General features: G+C 38.7%; 1 protein-coding gene and 1 long non-coding RNA gene across 2 annotated transcripts in view; both read left to right on the top strand.

The window, feature by feature from the left end:
• Positions 1-21,972, top strand: part of CDH20 (cadherin 20) — a 302,650-nt gene that overhangs the window by 107,368 nt on the left and 173,310 nt on the right. The gene's annotated exons all lie outside the window — the stretch shown is intronic.
• Positions 20,065-21,972, top strand: part of LOC137166290 (uncharacterized) — a 46,147-nt gene continuing 44,239 nt past the window's right edge. Inside the window, exons 1-2 of the long non-coding RNA XR_010923631.1 lie at positions 20,065-20,172; positions 20,858-20,880. This is a non-coding gene — a long non-coding RNA (uncharacterized lncRNA). The remainder of the gene's footprint in view (positions 20,173-20,857; positions 20,881-21,972) is intronic.

The raw sequence follows: 21,972 nt of genomic DNA, 5'->3' as shown, positions 1-21,972 counted from the left end.
TCCAGAACACAGTTTTCATATTTTATTTTTCATATGCAATTTAGGCATAAGCGGTAAAAACATTTCCAAAGTGCTTAAGTGACAAAGAAGCTTCACCTTTTCAAAAGTGAATTAGGCACTTGGGAGCGAAAGTCTCATTAAAAGTCCGTGAGGTTTATGCTTCTAAATCACTTTTGAAAAAGGGACTTCTGCTTCTAAACCACTTAGGTGCTTTTGAAACATTTACCTAACTTTATGGAAGTTCAGTCATAAAAGTCCCAAACAACTTTTGAAGTACAGTGTGTTTAGGACATAGCAATAAATCTACAGAATCTGATTTAAAAGTATTGCTTCCAATTGAAAGAGGGGAAAGCATACAAAAAGATATTAAAGCCAAAGTTTGTTGAGCTTTGTAATTTTCATAAACAACCTTACTTTAAAATCAGCATGTAACCCGTGGAGAGACTTTAGGACAGTACTAATAATGTATGATAAAATAGCTGAAAAAGAGTTAGCACTCCAGTAGCAGTGTTCTGTATCAGTTGCAATCTCCCTTGACACCAATGGTCAGACTTATGAAAGATCTTATTCCAGTTCTCCTTCCCCCAGCCCACATGCTCCAATTCTGCTTTTAAAGAATTGGACAAAATACATTACAAGACAGTGCTAACATTCAGTCTGGGATTTACTTGATATTGTCTCTGGGTGAAAAGTGTTAGCTAACAAATTCAATTCTAACGTCCAACAAGGAGCTAGTCCATTATTCATTTAGAAAAAAAGAATACTCTAATGGGACCACTCTGTGACCATATGAAATTGAATCTGGCTGTGGCATGATTGTTTCTTGAGTACGTCATAGATAGAATTGAACGGGAAATGATTTTCCCATCCTGAGAAAAATTTCTGGAATTATCTCAAATTGAGACAGTCAAAATCTCAAAAATGTTGGCAAACCTAAAATAACAGTTGTCCATTCTTCAATCTGTTAATTAATTTTGTCTCATTTAAAAAACAAAACAAATACACTGAAAATTTTGAAGCCTTCAAGTTGTACAGTTAGCTAACTTTGTGTTCCTACTGCTGTCACCTTTGTTTTCTCCTGAGCATCCTCAAACCCATTATGTTGTATGGCTCCTTGTAAGTTTGTCCATATTTAGAAGTCAGTCCATAGTCAGTGTGTCTATTCACAGTGCATTAAGCTAAGCACATGCATAAGTCTTTGCAGCATCATGGCCTCACACTCTAAACAAATAGTGGCTGTGTTTTATTTTATGTTTATACAGTATTCAGCATATTGAGGCTGACAATCCTGATTGGGGGCGCTGGGTTAGTACATATAATCATCAGAACCACAGTAACTAGTAAAAACGAAAGCTTCAGAAAATAAATCATGGGAAGTTATTAAAACTCTTTTGAAATTGTATTTCATTCTCTAAAAGTCAGTTGTAATAGCTATTGCTGAAGGCCAATGGTAGCGACATGCATTATTTAAGTCCCATTCAAGACCTCAAAATAGGATTTCGCATAATTTCACTCTCAGCATACTTCTACCAGAGTCCGTACTTCTCTGGATTGGCAATCTGTGTATATTTGACAATATTATTTATTTATTAATTATTTATTATTATATATTTCATGTTGAACTGAGCTTTCAAGATGGGTGATCTTATCCCTCTAATGTTTTTCCCAACTCATCCCATCATCTTTTATTTGTGATGCCTTCTTGTCATTAGAACCAGGCAAAGAAGAGATTTTTTTTTTTTTTTAGTTCATGAGCAGTTCTAAAAATAAAAATGTTTTGGGACAACCTGAAATCAATATTTTTTTTGGAAAAAAAAAAAACTTTTAGTGAGTCAAAAAGTTGAAACAATTTTTGTTTCAGATCAAACAAAATGTTTAGAAAATATCAAAATTAAGCTTTTTGATTTTGTACGGAATTTGTCAACATTTTTTGTTGACTTCCCCAAGTTCACAAAACGTGTCAATCAACCCAAATCCTCATTTTTTATTGAAAAACAGTTGCAGCCAAAAATTTTGCCCAGCGCAACTTACCATGTCAAAGGCCCAGTCTTGTAAACACTTTGTGCCAAGTATAATGAGAATAAAAAGTAGCATTTTTAGGGTGACACTCTTGGTACTGGAAGCTCTTCAGATCAAAGACCGTTCTGTTCTGTAAAGCACAAGCACGCTCTTGAACAATGGAAAACTATTATTGCTAATAATTGTAATAATTAATACTGCTTTTTTAAATGGCACGTGGTGTCAGAGATTGGAAAGAAAAATATTATAGGATTTTCCTTATATGCTTTAAGATTTCACTTCATAAAGAAGATACCAGACAAAAAATAAAACACCCTCTACTTGTTGCTTTGATAGGCAGGAAACATGAATAATGTTACTGATGTGTAGGCATAAGGAGCTGGAGGCTCATAACTCAGTTTCCATGTGATTAAAACTCTACAATAGGTACTTAGTGTCAATGGGCTCCGGCTGTTTATGATGTAAGGGAGTAGAAATGACAACTGACCTTTTCTGAGGATACAAATGAGCCCATAGCTGCTTCCACCTGTTCGTGCCCCTTTCCCCTTCATACCCCTTGTGACATTTCTGAGTACCCCTCAAGCCTGCCAGCTTAATTGCATATTCCAATTTCACAGTTGGGTAATTTTTCTTTAACTCTTGATTGCTTGCCTTTCAGAAATTCTAATGTCTTTCCCTACCAGTGTGATCCATTCCTATTTGACCATGATTTTTTTTTCCCCAATGTTGCTTAAATTAATATGACATTGCGGTCTCAGTCCTGCCATCACTCCACATGCGAAACTCACATGAACTTCCCTGGAAGTCTGCAAGTGAAGAACAAGTAGGCTCAGGATCTTTAGTTTTGATTAGGTTACTTCCTTGTTGGTGCACCAGCATTACCAAAGTAGTGTTACTGATGAAGTAAGCTCTGGGTGGGAATCATGTATGCATGTAGTAAGTTCTCTTCAGCAGCTTGTGTTCTAGACAAGGCTAGAGGGTCTAACAGATGACTGGCTTTGAGCACCTCTGGAGTCCACACACCTTGATACCCAAATGACCATTAAAAGTGGCCACAGAAATAGTAAACCATAAATTAAAGATGTTGAGCAAAACACACACCCCCCATTTGTCCACTTTCTACCCTAGCTAGAGGTGTGGTGAAAATGTCTGACCTTGGGATGGGGAACCAGGATCCTTAGTTTTCTGCTTTTATTGTGCCACTGATTTTTTAGTTGCTTTGGACAAGTCACCCACCTTTTCTGACACACTTTGCTCCTTCCATATGCAAAATGACAGCAGTAAAACTTTACCAGCTCGGATAGTGGTGTAAGAATTATTTATCCGTATCTGTAAAGCACTTTGAAGATTAAAATCTCTAAAGTTGTGCTAAGTATTATCATCAAATAAAAGGATAGGACAGGACATATCAGATGTGATACAGTTAACTCTAAAACACTTTTAGGTTGCCTCTTATCTACATTGTATTCCTACCCTTAGAAATGTAATTGCACTGCATTTCAGAGTCATCTGATTGCATTTTCACATAATTCCTTTGTCCAGCATAAAAACTACTGCATTGAATCAGAAACCCTTGTGGAGTTGCTCTCTTTGAGCAGTTTATCCTTTCTCTTAGATAAACATACCCTTATTAAATGTCAGTAAAATGTCTCTTTCCTAAAATCATGACCATCTATTCTATTTCCCTTTTTTCTCGCTAAACTAAGGTTGGTCTCAGGAAGCCACAACTTCTATACATACAGGCAAACAAAAGGTAATCCATTGGTTATCTTTATTAAACTACTGGATCAATATTTCAATCATCTGACTTGTTCCAAGAAGTATAAGCCTCATAAATCTTTGATGGCATAATTATCATCTTGCACCACCTACCAATGCTAAGACAGATATGACTTAATACAGTTTGTGTTTCATTATTAGGAAGTGTGGATTGAAAGAGAGGATTTAAAAAAAACAAAAAACCAAACAAAACTTTTAAATTTTGTTGCTGCCGGACTAGAAAGGCAGTGACATTGCTTGAGATGAATAGCAGACGACAGTGTAACAAATTAATACAAATGAAGTCATTCCTGAGTGACTCCATCTGCTTTGGAAATGAAGCTCGGACTCTCCAAAATGTGGCCAAGATCCAGTTAATTAGGCCTGACTCCAAATGAAGCCCCACAGGTAACTTATAGCTTCATTAACTCTCTTCAGGAAGGCAGGCATCCAAAAACTAACCTTAATAAAGAGGCATATGATCCATTGACAATCAGTTTGATATTAAAAATGAACTTTGTTGTTGCTATGTTACATGAGTATTAAGCAAAATACAGTGGACCCAGGCATATTTTATCCTCTTGCATGCCAGTCACTATATTTGGAGAACAAGGCTCAGAATTTTTTGTCTACAAAGTTTATTCAAAATGCATTAATAACCTAGAAACCAAGCAAGACACACAAGGTGTCTGTAAGTGTGTTTTATCCATAATCAACAGGAGGATTATTAGGTAATAACAAATGTTATTCATCTTCATAATAGCTAACTGACAGTCTGTTTAAAAATAACAAATGACTACTCCTCATTGACTATTACAGGGTGAATATGACCTTCACGTATTTTAAGCAAACAAGTCCTCTTTTCAAAGACTTCCCGAGTTCTTTAATTGATAATGATGAGATGGCTTGTCTTTGCTAAGAAAAAAAAATCTAGTTATACTTGTTTTTAAAAGATAGGGGCATTCTATATAGGCCTGTGTTAGAAGAGACACTACGGGTATTATACTGATTTTTTTATAAATAATAAATTAATGCATAATTGAAGTGGTTAGTGAGGTGAATAATGAACTTCTGTGAGATATTTTCCTTTATCAGTCTTTCTTCTGTCTGATTTTTTTTTAAACTTTGTACAGCTTGATGCTATATCTTGCAAACTAGAAAATGGAGATTTTTAAGCCAGGCCTTTTAACAGCTTTAACCCTTTTCTCTGTGAAGGCCCTGATCCTGCAAAGACTTAAGTAGTAATAGTCGGGTTGATAGGATGGAGGCCTAATAAGCAGGGCCCCCACATGGGGTGGGGGAAGGGTACACTTTACTGAGGCCCAGAGACCCTGAGGGGCCTGGCCCAGGCTGCAACCCCCATTACCAGGAGGGAAAAAAATGTCATGGCTCATGAGATTGTATGCATGGGATGAGGGATTGTGGTATGTGTGTGGGAGGGGGCCCATGTTACAAGTTTGTACTGGACCCAAAAAAATTATGCTTGGGCCCTGCAAATAAGCATTTTTCAATATTGTATACCCAGACTCATTTTTCTTAGAAGAACTTTGGAACAATTATTTTGGCCTTTTAGGAATTTTGACAGTCAGAGCTGTATTGATCCCCACAAACAACTGAGACAGAAATTCTATCTTCAGCATTCCCCTCACATAAAAGGACAGCCAGTGAAATGTACCTGCTGCTGTATTTGGGTGAAGGAGTCTTAATCTTAAATGGCCAATTAGGGTAGTCTTTGGGGAGCATTCCCCATAAAAAACCCAAAGAAAACAACTACCATGCCTACTTCTACTCTTTGAAAGATGATTAAATTACCTTTTGTTTCTTCCACAGTACTAAGCGTGTTGTTCCAACCAAACCATAAGGTGCCAGAAATCCATGAAAGAACAAAGGAGTTCATGCAATTATTCTAATTTACCACTTTATTAATCTGTCCAGAGAGGTAGCCGTGTTAGTCTGTTTTTAGCAAAACGACAAGAGTCCTGTGACACCTTAAAGACTAACAAATTTATCTGGGCATAAGCTTTCATGGGTAGAAACCCATTCCATCAGATGCATGAAGTGGAAACTTCAGTTTGGTAGGTATATACACACAATGCAAGGATGGGTGAGTTACATCAGAGTGAGGAGGGCAAGTGTTAACCAGGTTAATTCAATCAGGATGGATGAGGCCATTCACGACAGTTGATGAGAAGGTGTGAATGCAAAAGAGGGAATGTTATTTTTGTAGTGGGCTAGCCACTCCCAGTCTCTATTCAGACCTAGTCACTTGACACTATCAGACTAGTGTCACTTCATACATCTAACGAAGTGGGTTTCTGCCCACGAAAGTTTCTGCCCAAATAAATTTGTTAGTCTTTATGGTGCCACAGGACTCTTGTTGTTTTATTAATCTGGCAATTGTCTGGAGCAGCCTGCTACCCATTTTTTATGTGGATCTAGGAACCTTTTAACCATAAAAGGTTAAACCCCATAAAAGACAATTCAGTATTGAAACAAGTATGATATTCTCCATGCATAGTCTCACATTAATTGCACCAGAGCACACTGCGCTGCAACACTTCTGTTTTTCATTTTATGGGAAAGTATTCTCCCTGAGCTAGTGAAACAATGGACTGAATCATTCCAACTTGGTTCCAATCTCCTCCAATAGCAGATTTTAGTTGCATATCATCACGTTTATCACAGACCTGTCTTTATTTGGGCAAAAAATGAAGGCATTGATTTGTTACATGATCATCAAATTATCTTCATAAATCAGTTAACAGCTGAACAAACAATGTCACAAACAAAAGTAAACGATGTTGTGGTCAGGTGGGGGAAAGTCGAAGGGTTTTGTATTCATTCACCTTAGCGGCATATACTCCCCAAAGAAAACTAAACAATATTTTATCTTTTTTTTTAAAGATGGATGAATATCTGCCCTCTGACAAATCTATTTCACATACAAATTAATCCCAAACTGTACAATGGAAGCAAGTTGCCTTTGGTAACATTTTCGGCATATAGATTAAGATAACTAGATATGGTAAAGGCAGGTGGGTGATTTGATGTTCACAAACAACATTGGGTCAAAGGCTAAGTACTGTTCACTGAAAAAGGAACAGAAAAGTAGCAATTATGCCTTCAGCTTTATGGATGTGATATATTAAAGCTACCAGCTTCACCTCCTATAAAAACAGCTTTTGCCAGTTTGTACCAGACTTGTGAAAATCAGCCTGATATGGAGGAGTGAGGTAAAGGGGAAACGCTAGGTCATAAGACATTTTATTATTTTTTTTCTCCCAACCTAGCCTTCCCCCAGCAGTCTTCACCATCAGTGTATTTGTGGTGTTTCCATCATTTCTCACCTGAGTCATGATTTTATGTATATTTGACTCCCTTGTGAGATTACAGGAATTACAGATGTGCTTTTAATGTGAATGCTCTGCCTTCCTCATGAAAGGGCTAAATTGAAAAATGTCAGATAATACCGATTTGAAGCTATTTTCCTAACCTTTATCCAATGACGAATTGTAGTCATTTAGTAAATAAACTGATATCAGAGTGGCATTAATGCTAATAACTTCCCTGTATATTATTTGTTTGGTGCAAGATGATAATGCAAAAACAGTGCAAATATCAGTCAATAACGAACATCACGGTTGGGAGCTGATTTTTTCTACGCTTATAGACCAAGATTTAGTTAGGGAGATGGCTACCGCTATTCAAAACCCCACACCAGATCTGGTGGATAGCTTTGCTGGTGGCCAGCCAAAAGCCCCTGGTTCAATTTCCCTTCTATTATTTGCCTTCAGGCCACCAAATCTCAAATGTGCCATAGAGTTCTGTCTGGAGGGGCCTTCAGGTTGGCTGTGGCTACAAAGAAAATTACTGTCCTTGACAGGAACAGGGGGTCAGAAATTGTTACAGTTGTAAAAACTGTGCTACCTTCCCAACATTTGGGACTCCAGGTATGCCTGTGTGGGCAGCTGCTCACTCTCATGACATTTTCAAATAGAGATTAAATTTGTATGTTAAAAAAAACATTGTGATGATGAGAGTGGGTGGAACTACAACTGGCCCGATTCCAGCTGAATGGGGGAGATTGTGAGACAGCTTTTTGTGCCCCCTGCTGGTTACTCATACTGAAGGTACCAGCATGAGGAGGAGGAGAACAGCCTCAGGGGAGCTTCCACTCTCCATCCTCCATCCTGCATGGATGGACAGGGAGTGGGTGGACCCATAGCTCCTCCCAGCACATACCAACCCACACAGGTGAGCCTGCTTGGATGGGGGGGAAATCTGCACGTTACACATATTATTTCCCACCCCCTCCCTGGAGAAAGAGGGTAGGGGGAAAAGCCAATTCTCTCTCTCTGTCACAGTCCCCAGGTAGCATAGGTACACATTGCCCTTACTCAGGGACTATGGCAAAACTGAGCCTTGGGTAAATATATTTCTGCCTATTCACATTCTTCTTTCAATGTAATGCATTCATTTCCCATCCTAACATTTATTTGCCTAGTGTTGCTATGTCCTGTTAAAGAGCTACCAAGTTTCTCCCAAGAGGTGACTGCATTTCTTTAATGAATGAAGCTGTATATATTGTAATCTGAACATCAATTTGTAAAATATCTTCTAACACCAAGAAGTGAGGAAATGGTACTACCAACTATCAATATTGCCGCTCAACTGTGTAATTTTCAAAGGCAAATTGTGTGCAGAGATTTCCCTTTAGCTGAATGAAATCACTGACTACTTGTTTTTGTCAAAAGATGAGCCTAATCCTGAGAGGTGCTGAGTCCTTGCAATTCTAGTAGAGCGCCTCCAACTGAGCACCTTCCAGGATTCAGCCCATTGTGTGTATCAGCAGGGGAGTCTCAGTTTCTTTATGCTGGCTTCTGGGAAGCATCTGAGATTTTATATTAGACAAAAGACTGTTGAATAGATTGTAGTAGAAAGTGAGAGCATGAGGAACTGAAACCTAGCATAACAGACAAAGGCATAAGGCCTAAATTGAAAGATTGGCCAAGCCTGATATAAAGCCAAGTTAGCAGGAGTCAGGCTATGAATTTACGACTTCACAGAAACTGGCAAGAAGAAACTTGATACTGCAAACACATGTATTTCCAAAACATTACTAAAGACTAAAAACATATATCAGAGACAGAAGGTACTAGGACCAAAGAGATAACAAGGGCCACCTGACCCCCGAAATGACATATGAATGGACAGAAATGTCTTTTAATATGACAAATAGAGATGTTTTGCCCTAACTGTCACACAGGCTGGATTGGGGAGGGGCATTTATTATATTGTTTAACATCAGTATGTCAAAATCATAATTCATATGAGATATGCTGTGTCAGGTACTGTTAGAAAGGCTATAATGTGCTAAGTAAGATGATGATGTTTATATTCATGTGTTATATGTGTAATGGAAGTTATGGATATGGTTGATATATCTGTATTTCAAATTGTGCTGTGTCTGGGCGACACCCCAGACAGGATGGCTGCAGCACGAGCCTGCTTAATGGCCCATTAAGAAATTCACAGGTACAAGGGGCCCTGAGGGAGAAGCCAGGGATATACCTGATGAGTCACCAGGACTTACTCATGTGACTCTGGACTCCATTTTATGCCTGTAAAATTCCACAAGCAGCATGGCCAAGGCCAAAGGACATAAAAGGCAGCTGCACAACATCCATTTTGTCTTTAGTCTGTCTTCAGTCTACCTCTGGATCAACTCTTCTACAACTGAACTGAACTTAAGCTGTGAAACAAAGGACTGAGACCCATCCAGGTACTGGATGTACACCAGAGGGATTATACAGGCCTGCAAACTCCACAATTTTATTAGAAACCTGATATATATGGACTTTAAAGCAATCAGACACATACAGTTGACTTGAATCATTTAACACTTCTCTTATAGTTTGTTTCTTTCTTTTTATAATAAACCTTTAGTTTTAGTTACTAAAGGATTGGCTGGCAGTGTGGTATTTTGGGTAAGATCCAAACTTATATTGATCTGGTACTGTGGCTGACCCTTTGGGGTCAGGAGAAACCTTTTTGGTAAAGAGCATAGAGTTTTAAATAACTGGTCTCTTTACTGGACCTAGAGGCTGATTGGGAGCTGGAGACTGAAATGCGGTAAAGGGGGCTGTGTGTATTTTTATTTTGGCTTCTTGATAACCAGTGTGGGGAATCAGAAGCACTGTTTGTGGCTGGTTGGGAAGTCTGACTTCAGTGTCTCCCACCAATGTTGGGAGAATCTGCTCTCCTTTTACGACCTGCCCTGACCTTGGCATTTTCAGATGGCTACCCTAGTACGGACGGGTCACATGAACCATCCAGTGCAAGGTAAGGAAGGGGTGGTATCAGACTATGTCAAGAGGGTGGCAACCACCTAAACTAAACTTGTCTATAAAAGTGTATAAAAGAGGGTGTCGAGGGAATGACGTTGTCTGGCCTAGGGGATAATGAACAGTCCCGCTGTTAATTGTGTCGGTCCATTGTAACGGAGCACTCGTATTTGAAGTGTACTTCTAAGCTATAGGTTGCTTCTCATTGTGCTTCAGCTGTAATAAACCTGGCCAGGTGCCTCCGTTGCTCAGCAGATCCATGGTCATATCAATTCATTCATTCATGAGTGCCGTCTCGGTTACCTGCGCAGAGCTGGGACAGCACCTACACGGGTGGGGGGGCAGACGCACGCAGCCAACAAATGACAAGCACTACACAACTGACTACTCACAACACAGATTAGAAGGCAATATCCTACTGAGGTTAAATTGCTATGTATGAGTAGGCTAGCCAAATACTTTTTGGACCTCACCAAGGAACAAGATTTAGATAAAAATACAACAGACAATTGTGAATCTCAGTAAAGTTTGGATAGTTGATACCTATGTATGAACTGTGCTTTAAATATAATAAGGCAAGTTTCATCATCTATAACTCTTTTAACAGATTTAGTTCAAACAATAGCAATAAAGAGAGCTTTTCAAAAGATTGCACATCTCTGTGGGTCAGTTAGTAGGTCCTTATTCAGTCCCATATCAATGATTCCTGAGTAAAGATGGCAGGGTTTGTATTTCTTTCTTTCTCTTAATGTACAACTATAATAATAATGCATATCAACTCTGGAAGCTATAGATTTTACCCATATAGATATCTGGCATGACCTCAAATAATAAGGAAAATATATCTATCCTTACAAATATAAATGCAGGTGGTGCAACTGTGACAGTTTGGATTAATTAATTATATCAACAAAATTCCTAGAAGTAATCAGCCCAAGATAACTGTATTATAGCATAGCATAGCAATTAAAAAGTGCTTTTTAAAATAATGAGGAAAAACTATGATAGTAGATTTTTAGATAGGTATGTTATTAATGAAAGTAATTTGGCTATGGGGCAGATTTTCAAACAGGCTCAGTTATGCAGATACAATGAATTCCGGGAGTAAATAATAGATTTTAAATGTCTAATTTGTTGGCACAATTTTTGTTTGCATCCACAAATCAGGTAGGTAGATAGCTACACTTTTATTTATGCTTGGCATTTAAAGGACATTTTGGCAAAATTGGCCCATACATTAGGTTTCTCATGGACTTTAAGGCCGGAAGGGACCATCATGATTGCCTAGTCTGACCTTCTGCACATTGCAGGCCATAGAACCTCACTCACCCACTCCTCTAATAGACCCCTAACCTCTGACTGAGTTACTGAAGTCCTCAAATCATGATTTAAAGACTTCAAGTTACAGAGAATCTACCCTTTATAGTGGTTTAAACATGCAAGTGACCCATGTTCCACGCTGCAGAGAGAGGCAAAAAACCCCTAGGGTCTCTGCTAATCTGATCTGAGGGAAAAGTCCTTCCCAGGCCCACATTTGACAGTCAGTTAGACCCTGAGCATTTCGGCAAAACTCAACAGCCAGACACCAGGAAAGAATTCTCTGTAGTAACTCAGAGCTCTCCCCACCTAGTATTCCATCCACCAGCATTGGGGTATTTGCTTCTAGCAGTTGCAGATTGTGCCATTGTATGCAGTCTCATCATACCATATCCTCCATAAACTTACCAAGCTCAGTCTTAAAGCCAGTTAGGTTTTTTGCCCCCATTGCTCACCTTGGAAAGCTGTTCCAGAACTTCACTTAACTCTTAATACTTACTGCATTTTATGAGGCAAATAACTATGTTCCCAGACGTTTGGGGCCAGTGAAAAAAAGTGTAGAAACTTGCTACAAAATGAGCCCCAAAAGGTTATGTGCAAGATCTATAAATTGGTACTGTATGAAACCAAACCACTGGACCTTTCAAAAGATCCTAGAAATGGGGATATAGCTTATGGAAATGTGGGAGGAGTCAGAGAAAAGACAGCTATTACATATGATACCTGGAAAAACCACTGCATTAAGTACCTCTGTGAAAATCAAGTAACATTTCCTTCTGTGCAACGGTATTTGTGCACTCTCTCTCTCTCATATTCTTTCTCTGGCCCAAATAACTCAGAGAAAGAACAAACGTGAGAAAGATTCTATCGCCTGGTGGTTGGAGCACTCCTTCAGAATATGAGAGACCCAAGATTCAATCCCCCTGCTCAAACGATTCTTTAATTATTCATCCACAGAGCAACAGCTTCAAGAGGAAAGATTGAGGGATTGCCTCACATCAGAATATCACATAGCCCAGTGGCTAAAGCACTTACCTGAAAGGATTTGCACAGGACCTTTATCCTCATCAGCAGAGGAGGGACTTGAACTGTGTTTCTCTCACGTCCTAGGTGAGCACCCTAACCACTGGGTTAAAAGCTAGGAGTGAAATAGTCATCCTCTTCCCCCAGTTTGTGTGAGCTTGTCTGAGGGAGTAGGTTGTCTCTGAATATGCCTGCCTGTTCGGGTCCCTCAAGCAAGTTAGACAGTCCAACACCTGTCTTTCCTTGGCTTGTGATTTGTTCTGGGGCTTAGGTGGGAGATTGGTGCTCAGACATCCACAAGGAGGCAGCAGTATGCATGCTCAAAGGCAGAAAACTTAGGCACCAAGTTAATCTAGGCAACTATAGTATTTTAGTGGGACTTTTGTGCATTGCAGTGATCCTGAAATTGGGATTTAGGTGGCTAATACAGGGACTTAGGTGCCTAACGTGTGTGAACGTGCGTGCCTGCGTATTCAAGCCTAAGACCGTGCCACTGGCTCTACACATCCAGACTCCTTGTGCTTGTACAAAGCTGGATTGAAATCAATGGCTTGCTCCAGGTATTCAAAGGTCTGCCTGCATGGAGCCAGTTGCAGAACTGGGGCCTAAGTGAGCATGATGCGTGTATGAAACTAAATTATTGCTTGTCTGTGAAGAGTTTTGTAATGAGTCCCGAAAAGAAGTCTCAATCGTATTTTTTGCCAGTGGTATATTGGTGAAAATTCCTATGGATAGATGGCATCATATTACATCATGTGAAGAAATTTATATCCAGTGCAGACAGTGGTATCATCACAGAAACACAGGCAAGACTGCTAGCCCATTTTCATAAGAAGAAAAAAAATCTTAGCTGCGCAATCCTGAAAGAGAATTTAAAACACAATTTCTGTTGGTAGAACTCCTCCTGGCTTCACCGTTCTTTTTCATTTAAAAGAAGAAGAAAAAGGAAATGGTTATTCAGATAGTTTATTTAATCAAAATAATTATTTAAAAGACAACATTGTTAGAGTGAATAATATGTTCAAAAAAAGAAAAAAGCTAATTAAAATCAAATTTCAGACAAATTATTCTGGATGTGCTTAATTAATATTAAATGAGTTATTTAAGAGTATTAACAATCAAATGAATGAAAAATAAAAAAGATCAGATGAATTGAAAATCAAAAGACAAATCTTAGATTTTCTTAGTGTCATCCACCTTAACATAAGAGCAGGGCAAACATTTTCAAGCAGCATCTCTTTGCACAAGAAATGCCCTTTAATCAAAATCTATACTTTCTACAGGAATGTGTTTATTCTGATAAATTTCATTTTGAAAAAAAAAATCAGAACAAAGCATTTTGATTGTGAACATTTTCCTTTTTGGTATTATCAGAAGGGATCTTTTTAATTGTTTGTTTTGAGTTTAAAACACAAAAAGTCAAAACCAGATTGAACCATTTTGATTTTATCAAAATATAATGTTCTAATTGACCCAACACACTTTTTAATATCATTTTGTTGAAAATGTTGATAACTTTTTGTTTTCATTCCTGTGCAGAGAGTATATACATTTCCAAATCCCTAAATTTTTCATGAAACAGAAATTCTGGTCCCTGTACAACTCTACTTAACATGTGACAGCTGTTGAAATCTGTTTCCCAGGGACTTGCTTTAGTTGGGGTGGGATATATGCCTCTGGAGTTGATGTAAGGATCACAGCAAAACAGAAGATGGTTGCAAAGTCCCTCCCAAGCATTTATGCCATTCCAGCTGTGGATAGAATAATGGACCACCGAGTGAGGTGTCTCCACTTACTTATATCTGTTCAATTATAATGAGAGATTCCCATTCAGTAACTATAGGTATTGACAGAGTCATTTCAGTTTAACTTAGGGATTTATCTTTGGTCTGAATGTCAGGGCAGAAATTGATTAAACTCTGTTTGCTCTTGACTTTATTTTAAGCCTCAAATACGGAGGGTTGGGGATTGATCAGACGACAGCCAAAACATTTGTATACACAGTTTAAGTATACAGTATAACAGCATGCTAAACATTGGCATTATGGTTAAAAATAGACATCCGTGTTCATGCTGGCTCATTTTATAAAGGACTGGATAGAAAGCTCAGTGGATTGGAGTAGGGATAGGGAGCATCTCATCTCATCTCTAAGTCCAGGGGTTCAGATTCACCCCAAATCAATAATGACTAGAAGTTACTATCTTAGGGTGGCCTGTGTAAAACAGATGGTGGTTTTGGACTAATTTCTAGTTCACTGAGTCCATACCACCACAAAAAAAAAAAAATCTGGCATTCTTCATGTAAGTTATCGTAGAAGCCAAAGACTGAATGGGCACAGAGATGAAATTAGTCTCTCACAGTAGCGTTAGTCCAGCCAAAATAGAGATGAGACCGATTACTAGGACAGCGTGAGAAAGACTGCAATGTTATTGGCTGCGGTGTACTTCTTCCTGTGTATACAGGATAGACGTTTCCCATGTTTTCCATCAAGCATCTTTTCATAAGCACTAAATTAATATTTAAGGGCATGAGAAGGGGGTGGGAAGAATAAGAGACATGTTTGCACTGTCTAGTTAAGACTGTAGCAGAATTTCCACTATAAACTCCAGCAGGCCATAAAAATTTAATCTGGGCTAAAAGTTTGGCATACAAGTACCCAGCCCTGGAGTATATTTCAAACCATATGAAAAATATATCAGTTAGGCCACTTATAAGTTCAAATACTCAAGGCTAAATAAAAATAATGAAAAATCCTTTCATCTAGGTGTGGAATGGAAAGGGGAAACAGACTGTCAAATATTCTGTGGTTTAAAAAAAACATTATAGTGTCTGTGCATCAAATGAGGAAATTTTAACAAGTTCTTTTGATTAAGTCTGAGGGTACTTAAAGGGTTCTTGTTGCTTGAACTGTTGGGTATATGCTATCAGCAGGTCCTGGAAACGGACCACAGAGAGCTTTAAAAATGTGAGTGATAACATTTTGAAATCACTGCAGAACTTTACTGCCATGAAGAAAAAAATATGGAGATTTGGCTTATTCCCAATGGAAAGATGAGCTGCAGAGTTTCGTGTAACTTGAAGGCATGAAATATGCCCAGTGGGAAGACTGGTTTAAAGAGAATTACAGCAGTTTAAGCATGAAAAATAAGAGCTCATCAGCTCTCTCAATTCTCAAGCAGATACTATAAGACTTTATTCTAGCTGTATTTCTGAGATTTATTTTTTTAGGAACAGCAGACTACCATTGATTTTCAGAACAGCTAATTATCTTAAAATTTGTGGAGAATATTCCACAGATTTGTGTATAAAATATCAAGCCAGAAAAAGTTTCCCTTTGGTACATGTTTAGAGAATTAAAAAAAACACTAGAAAATGTACTTGAGGGCAATGGATTGGATTATCTAATACACCTTTTCCATCTCTACATTCTGTGCAACTAACTGGCTGATAAAAATAACCATTTCAGAAATATGGGAGGTTGAGGTAAGAGTTAGTGTAAAAGTTCCGTTTTAGGTCATGGGACCTTGAATAACAATCAATATCCAAAGTTAAAGGTCAAAATTAAATGGCTGTGTTGGATGAGATAACCTTCAGAAGAGACACCTGAGTAGTTAGTTAAAAAAAAAAAAAAAAAGGCGGGGGGACATCATCTCGCTTTGGCTTCTAGCTCAGGACTTGGTTCTTTTAGAGGCCTTTTTCTTCCTAAATATATAGTAATATGTATGTGAGCAAGCTTGTGTTTGTGGATAAAATGGGACAAACAAAATGGAACTATGCCAACTTCTACCACCTGAGAATCTGGCCCACAATGCATATACTTCAAAAAATTGGGGCAGGAGGGAAATAATTTGCCTTTATTTCCCTAAATAAACAGAAGGCTTACCAAAAGTAGCCTGCTTTTATCAATCACATCATAAAACCATGTTATTTTCTACCTACTTCTACTTCCTGAGACTCTTTGCTGCAAAGTTGTCCTTGTCTGTCTCTGAGTGTCTGATGACCCCCGGACAGTGGGCTTCAGAAAGACCGCTGGCTATATCACATCCTTTGCTAGCTGGAACTGAAGCAGCCACTTCTCTGACTAAGTGGGTCCCTTGCCTCAAAATGTTTGTCTGCATTTTTTCATGGAACTGATCCGACTTGGATCTCTCTTGGTTGGCATGGCCCTGCAGCTCATATAGCCTGGGGTGTCTACAGCAACCTTTCTGCCTTTTGTATTTCCTATATTTGTAAAGACAGAAGGCACAATATTCCTGGATCTTGCTTATTTAAGGCAATATAGAGCAGAATAGAGTATACTGTAATTGAATTTTCATCCTCCCTGCCAACAGAAATTCATAGCTCTTTGGATTTGTCCCTTTCCACTGCTAATTGGTTTTCCAAAGAGACAGCTCTGTCACTATGGCTAGCCAGTGTTAAGGTAGCAATGTGTTTGGTACTGAGCAAGATAAAAGAGATATGGTTGCTGCCCCAAGCATATATATTCATGCATTATAATGGCAGAAGGGACTACAGTGATAATCTGGTCTGGCCTCCTGTGTAACACAGACCATAGGAGTTCCCTGAATTAATTCCTGCTCGAATTAGAGCATCTTTAGAAAAATATCCAACCTTGATTTAAAAATTGCTATTAAAAGAGAATCCACCACAACCCTTGGTAAGTTGTTCCATTGGTTAACTGTTAAAAGTGCGTACCTTATTTCCAGTCTAAATTTGTCTAGCTTCAACTTTCAGGCACTGGATCTTGATATACCTTTGTCTGACAGACTAAAGAGCCTATTATCAATTTTTTGTTTGCCAGGTAGGTACTTATAAACTATTATCCATCTCTTTGTTATGATACACTCGAGAACTGCAGTCTGTTCATTACTGTAAGGCATGTTTTCCAATCCTTTAATCATTCTTGTGGCTCTTCTCTGAGCTGTCTCTAATTTATCAACAGCCCTCTTGAATTGTGCAGACCAGACCTAGACACGTTTTCAAATGAGAAATACAGCCATACCAGTGATAAATACAGAGATGTTATAACCCCACAACTCATATTTAATATTCCTCTGTTTATACATCTTAAAATCATATTATCCCTTCTGGCCACAATATCACATGAGGCGCTCATATTCAAGTAATTATCCACCATCACCCCCAAATTTTGTTCATAGTCATTGCTTCCCAAGTTAGATTCCCCTATCCTGTAAGTATGCCCACATTCTTTGCTCCTGAATGTATAACTTTACATAGAGCCATATTAGGATGCGTATTGCTGGCTCACGCCCTGTTTACCAAGTAATTCAGATCACTGTGTATCAGTGACCTGACCTCTTCATTGTTTACAACTCCCTCAAACTTTGTATCACCTGCAAACTTTATCAGAGATAATTTGTTTTCTTCTGTGTCATTGATAAAAATGTTAAATAGAGTAGGGCCAACAACTGATCCCTTTGGGACCCCACTAGGTACACCCCCACTCACTAATGATTTACCATTGCATTTTGAGACCTGTCAGTTACCCAGTTTTTGATCCATTTAATGTGTGCCATGTTAATTTTGTGTCATTCTAGCTTTTAATCAAAATGTGTCATGCTAAGTCAAATGCCTAAAGAAGTGTAAGTATATCACACCAACATTACTACCATTATCAACCAAACTTGTTACCACCCACCCCAAAAAAACCCTTGTATTCTAAGCCTTTCTATTGGGGAAGATCTTCCTGCTGTTAAGAAACAAAGTGACAGTCACTTCCACATTAGATAACCTAGCAAGGGGACCCTGCCACCTAATGAGCTTTTTTACATGGGCCTGATTCAGCAAGATACTGAAGCATATTCATGGGACTTCACCTATTTAAAGTTGCGTGTGCTTAACATAGGACTGTAGAAAACTACAGAGAGGAGCTTAACAAGAAAGCTTGCCATTTCTGTTCAGGTTGAGCTGGATACCCAGGAGAGAAGGTCTCTTTAAATGGTTATTTAATCCATTATAAGAGCTTCAAAAGCAGCCTTGCTCATATGTCAGAAAGCATAGGAACATGGGATGTTTCCACAGTTCACTTTTCAAGGGGCTGTGTGGAATCACTGTGACCCCCTGAGCCCTGATGGAGGTGAACTTGGGTGATTGTGTTATACTTGTAAAAGAAAAGACTGCAGGGTTTTATTTAGCAGATAAGGCAATACGCCGCGTTTATTGTAAATACAAAAAAATGTAAAAGCTAATATATTTACACATTTGCGTACTTATTTACACCCAGGAGTTTTGCAAGTTGGTATAACATAATTGCTAGTTTTTATTATGCATTGTTTGAGTTAACCCAGGGGCCAGCTGGGCTGAGCACGAGGAGGGGAGGGAAGTCCAGACTTTGCTGGTGTGCAATTTGATGCTTTTTGATAATTGCAGAACGACCTTAACATTTTTATGTTTTATTTTATTTTTATAGTGGTTAATTTTTATACTATTTTATTAATTTTACTGTGTTATGCTGCTTTTGGATTTTGCATTAGCAGTTAATTGTAAGCCTGACTTTTTTATTTTATTTTATATTTTGTTTTGTTTTTAAGGTGGATTTTTTTTTTTTTTTTTTTTTTTTTTTTTTGGTATTTTAGGGTTGTTGTTTGCATTCTTTTGCATGATTCCAGGGACCAGACATTGAAGATAGAGCATAGATGGGGAATAGGAAAAATGGAGCTGGCCAGTTGCTAAGACAAAGGCCTCTGGGAATGCATCCTTGATGCTTGGGCTCTCCTCCCATTGCAGCTGTTCTTCCTCTTTACGAAAATGGAGAAAGGAATACTTTCCCTGAGAGAGGGCATGGAACAGGAAGGAATCTGGGGAGATGGCTCATATCCCTCTACACATCCTGTGGTACTTATGTTTGAGCAGCCATCTTGGCCAACATACCAGAGATTGAACTGGGTCTGTCAAGAGCTAATAGTATGAGCTGCTACAGTTTGAACTAAAAAGACAAGGATCCATAGCTGGGCCTGGGTAACAGACTCATGTCCTCTGTGACCAGACACTGAGGGGGAGCCTATAATACATGCTGACCAGTGGGATACATTTCAAAGGGGCACCTTGTTACAGTGAAGCAAAGCCAGGCTGCCCTTACGTACATGGGGAAGAGGAAGGAAACACCATGAGCAGAGCCTGGAATGCCAAAGTTATTGTGATTTATTTTTTAAATATTGGGAGGCACTCAGCCACTTTAGTTATGGGGGCCATAAAAAAACACATACATAGAGAGAAACCAAATTACATAATCTCTGCTCTTCTGAGATTTGAAGATATAAAATGTGCAAAATATACCCCTCCACTTTAAAGATAACGGACATTAATCAGAAATTGAAGGGAAATAAATTCCCTTGATAGAAATAAACATACACAACTGACAAAGGCCAAGGTGCAAGACCTCAATGCAACAGGAGTTAATTCAGAGTCATTTAAAACACCCCTACTCATATATATACACATCCCGCATACTCCTCAAGATCACCATTAAATCAGCTGCTGTGGGTTCTCCAAATTAATCTGTCAGTAGTTAAAAAATGCACAGGCTGATATTTAAAAGTAGAGTACCAAACCCCAGGTTCAGTGATGAAAAAGTCAGGATGAAGATCTACATGTTCCTAAAGTGATCAGAGAAAGTTAGTAATGGGGAAGTGATGTTCCAAGGGTGCAAATTAAGTGAAATAATTAGATCAAGAATGGGTGGCTCTTTTGGTGAGTAGAAAATCAGCCTAGTGTGTGATATTCAGTCAGGGGAAGGAAGGAACTAAACTTTTTTAGGCCTGCAATGTATGTGGTTACTATAAATTGAGGGTCTGTGAGATTGGGTCACAGCTAAGGTTCTAGCAGTGTTCTCTCTAACACATCACCCTCTAGTTTTTGGCTTGTCTGGGTAGCTATAGTTCTTATTCTACATTCCCTTTTGTTGCATAACTTTGGGTCAGAGTCTGTTCTCAGTTAAGTTGATGTAAATTGTAGTAACTAGATTAACTCCATTCAAGCCAACACAGAGTTACACCACTGTAACTAATAGCCCTTTTGTTCCCATCTTGTACTCCTCTCCCTGAAGTAGTTTGTAGTAACAATAGGAAAAATGGAAACAGATGTGTGAACTCTATGTAATGACTGCTCTCTGCAAAGGGCCACAGATGTGGGCATGCAGGTTCTGATTGTCAGGAATCAGGGCCAGGAGTAAAGCCAGTCTCTGGGCAATGTAATGAGCACAGCTGGCCTATAGTAGATGGCCCGATTGGATACCAGCCTGACTGGTGGGAAGAATCAGCAGAGCAGCTCTTACACCTAGCACTAGGAGCAGTTGGGTGGATGTTTGAAGTGTTTGCTTAGGGGTGCAATAACTCCTGCTTGTTCCTAGGTCAGTTTCTGTTTTGTTTCTTCCTAGAATCCAGCACTGCCCTGCTTCAGGTAACCTTTGGCTCGGATTCCTGATTTTTTATTCCAGTCTGGTCTCTGACCCTGGGTTCCTTTGCTTGATTCCTGCTTGAACAACTAGGCATGACTGTCTATGTCCCAGTCACTGACACTGAGCCCTGTTGTTGCCTATTTTATTTAGGTTTTTATACCATACCTATCACCATCTGACTAGTGGCATCTTTTAGAAATACATTAAGTGACCTGACTGGCCTTGGTCACACATGGCTCGCTTTCTCCTTTCCTTTTTACCAACAGATTTTTTTTTAATGTATTTATTTATTTCATGTCTTCTGTACTGTGTGTTTATATTTTTGAAGGCCAGAGTGATGAAGTGTATCTCTGAGTTGGAAAGGAAAATGGTGAGGTTTGAGTTAGTTTTTAGATTCTGCAGCTTATAATCCAAAGGCTGTAAAGTCAATGGAAAAACACTGCTGTTTTGATTAGTGTGCTAGTAGAGTTCCTTAAGAGAGCTGGAAAACAGGACTTTGTTCTTCTCTCTATTATATCAATCCAGAATTTCTAGAACTCTGCAGAGAGTTGGGGAAGATGATCCAGACCAAAGCTAGGTATTTGGGCAACAAACTGTCAGATGAAAGTGAGCGTAGGCATGCACAAAGCATGTTGGAAGGAACAATTTAGACTGTGTATGCTCTGATGGGTTTTAAATAAATGAAGACCTGGGAGTCATTGTGGTCAGTTCTTGGAAAATATCTGCTCCGTATGCAGCAGCAGTCAAAAAGGCAAATAAGGTCATACAAGTAAATATGACTTCATTAAGAAAGGAATAGAGAATAAACCTGAAAATACGATCATGCCATTATATAAATTGATGGTATGCTGTCACCCTGGCTACTATCTTTAGATCTAGTACCCCCCTCTCCCCAATCTCAGAAAGGATCTGATAAAGTATGGCAATTCCTGTTCCTATAAAAGCTATATGTTTTATTACATCTCTTAAACTTTATTTATGCCTGAAATGTGCTACAGAAGTTTTAATTACTCTCTGATGCATTTTTCTGTTGGCTTCAAGTCACATAACCCTGTTATCCAATAGTAAAGTTCCAACAGTTTATCTTGTATAAA

The sequence above is a fragment of the Emydura macquarii genome, unplaced genomic scaffold, assembly GCF_026122565.2.
Source record: "Emydura macquarii macquarii isolate MOO-44397 ecotype Brisbane River unplaced genomic scaffold, CSIRO-AGI_Emac_v2 contig_2825, whole genome shotgun sequence".
NCBI classification, from domain to species: domain Eukaryota; kingdom Metazoa; phylum Chordata; order Testudines; family Chelidae; genus Emydura; species Emydura macquarii.
This window is presented reverse-complemented; position numbering and strand designations above follow the sequence as displayed.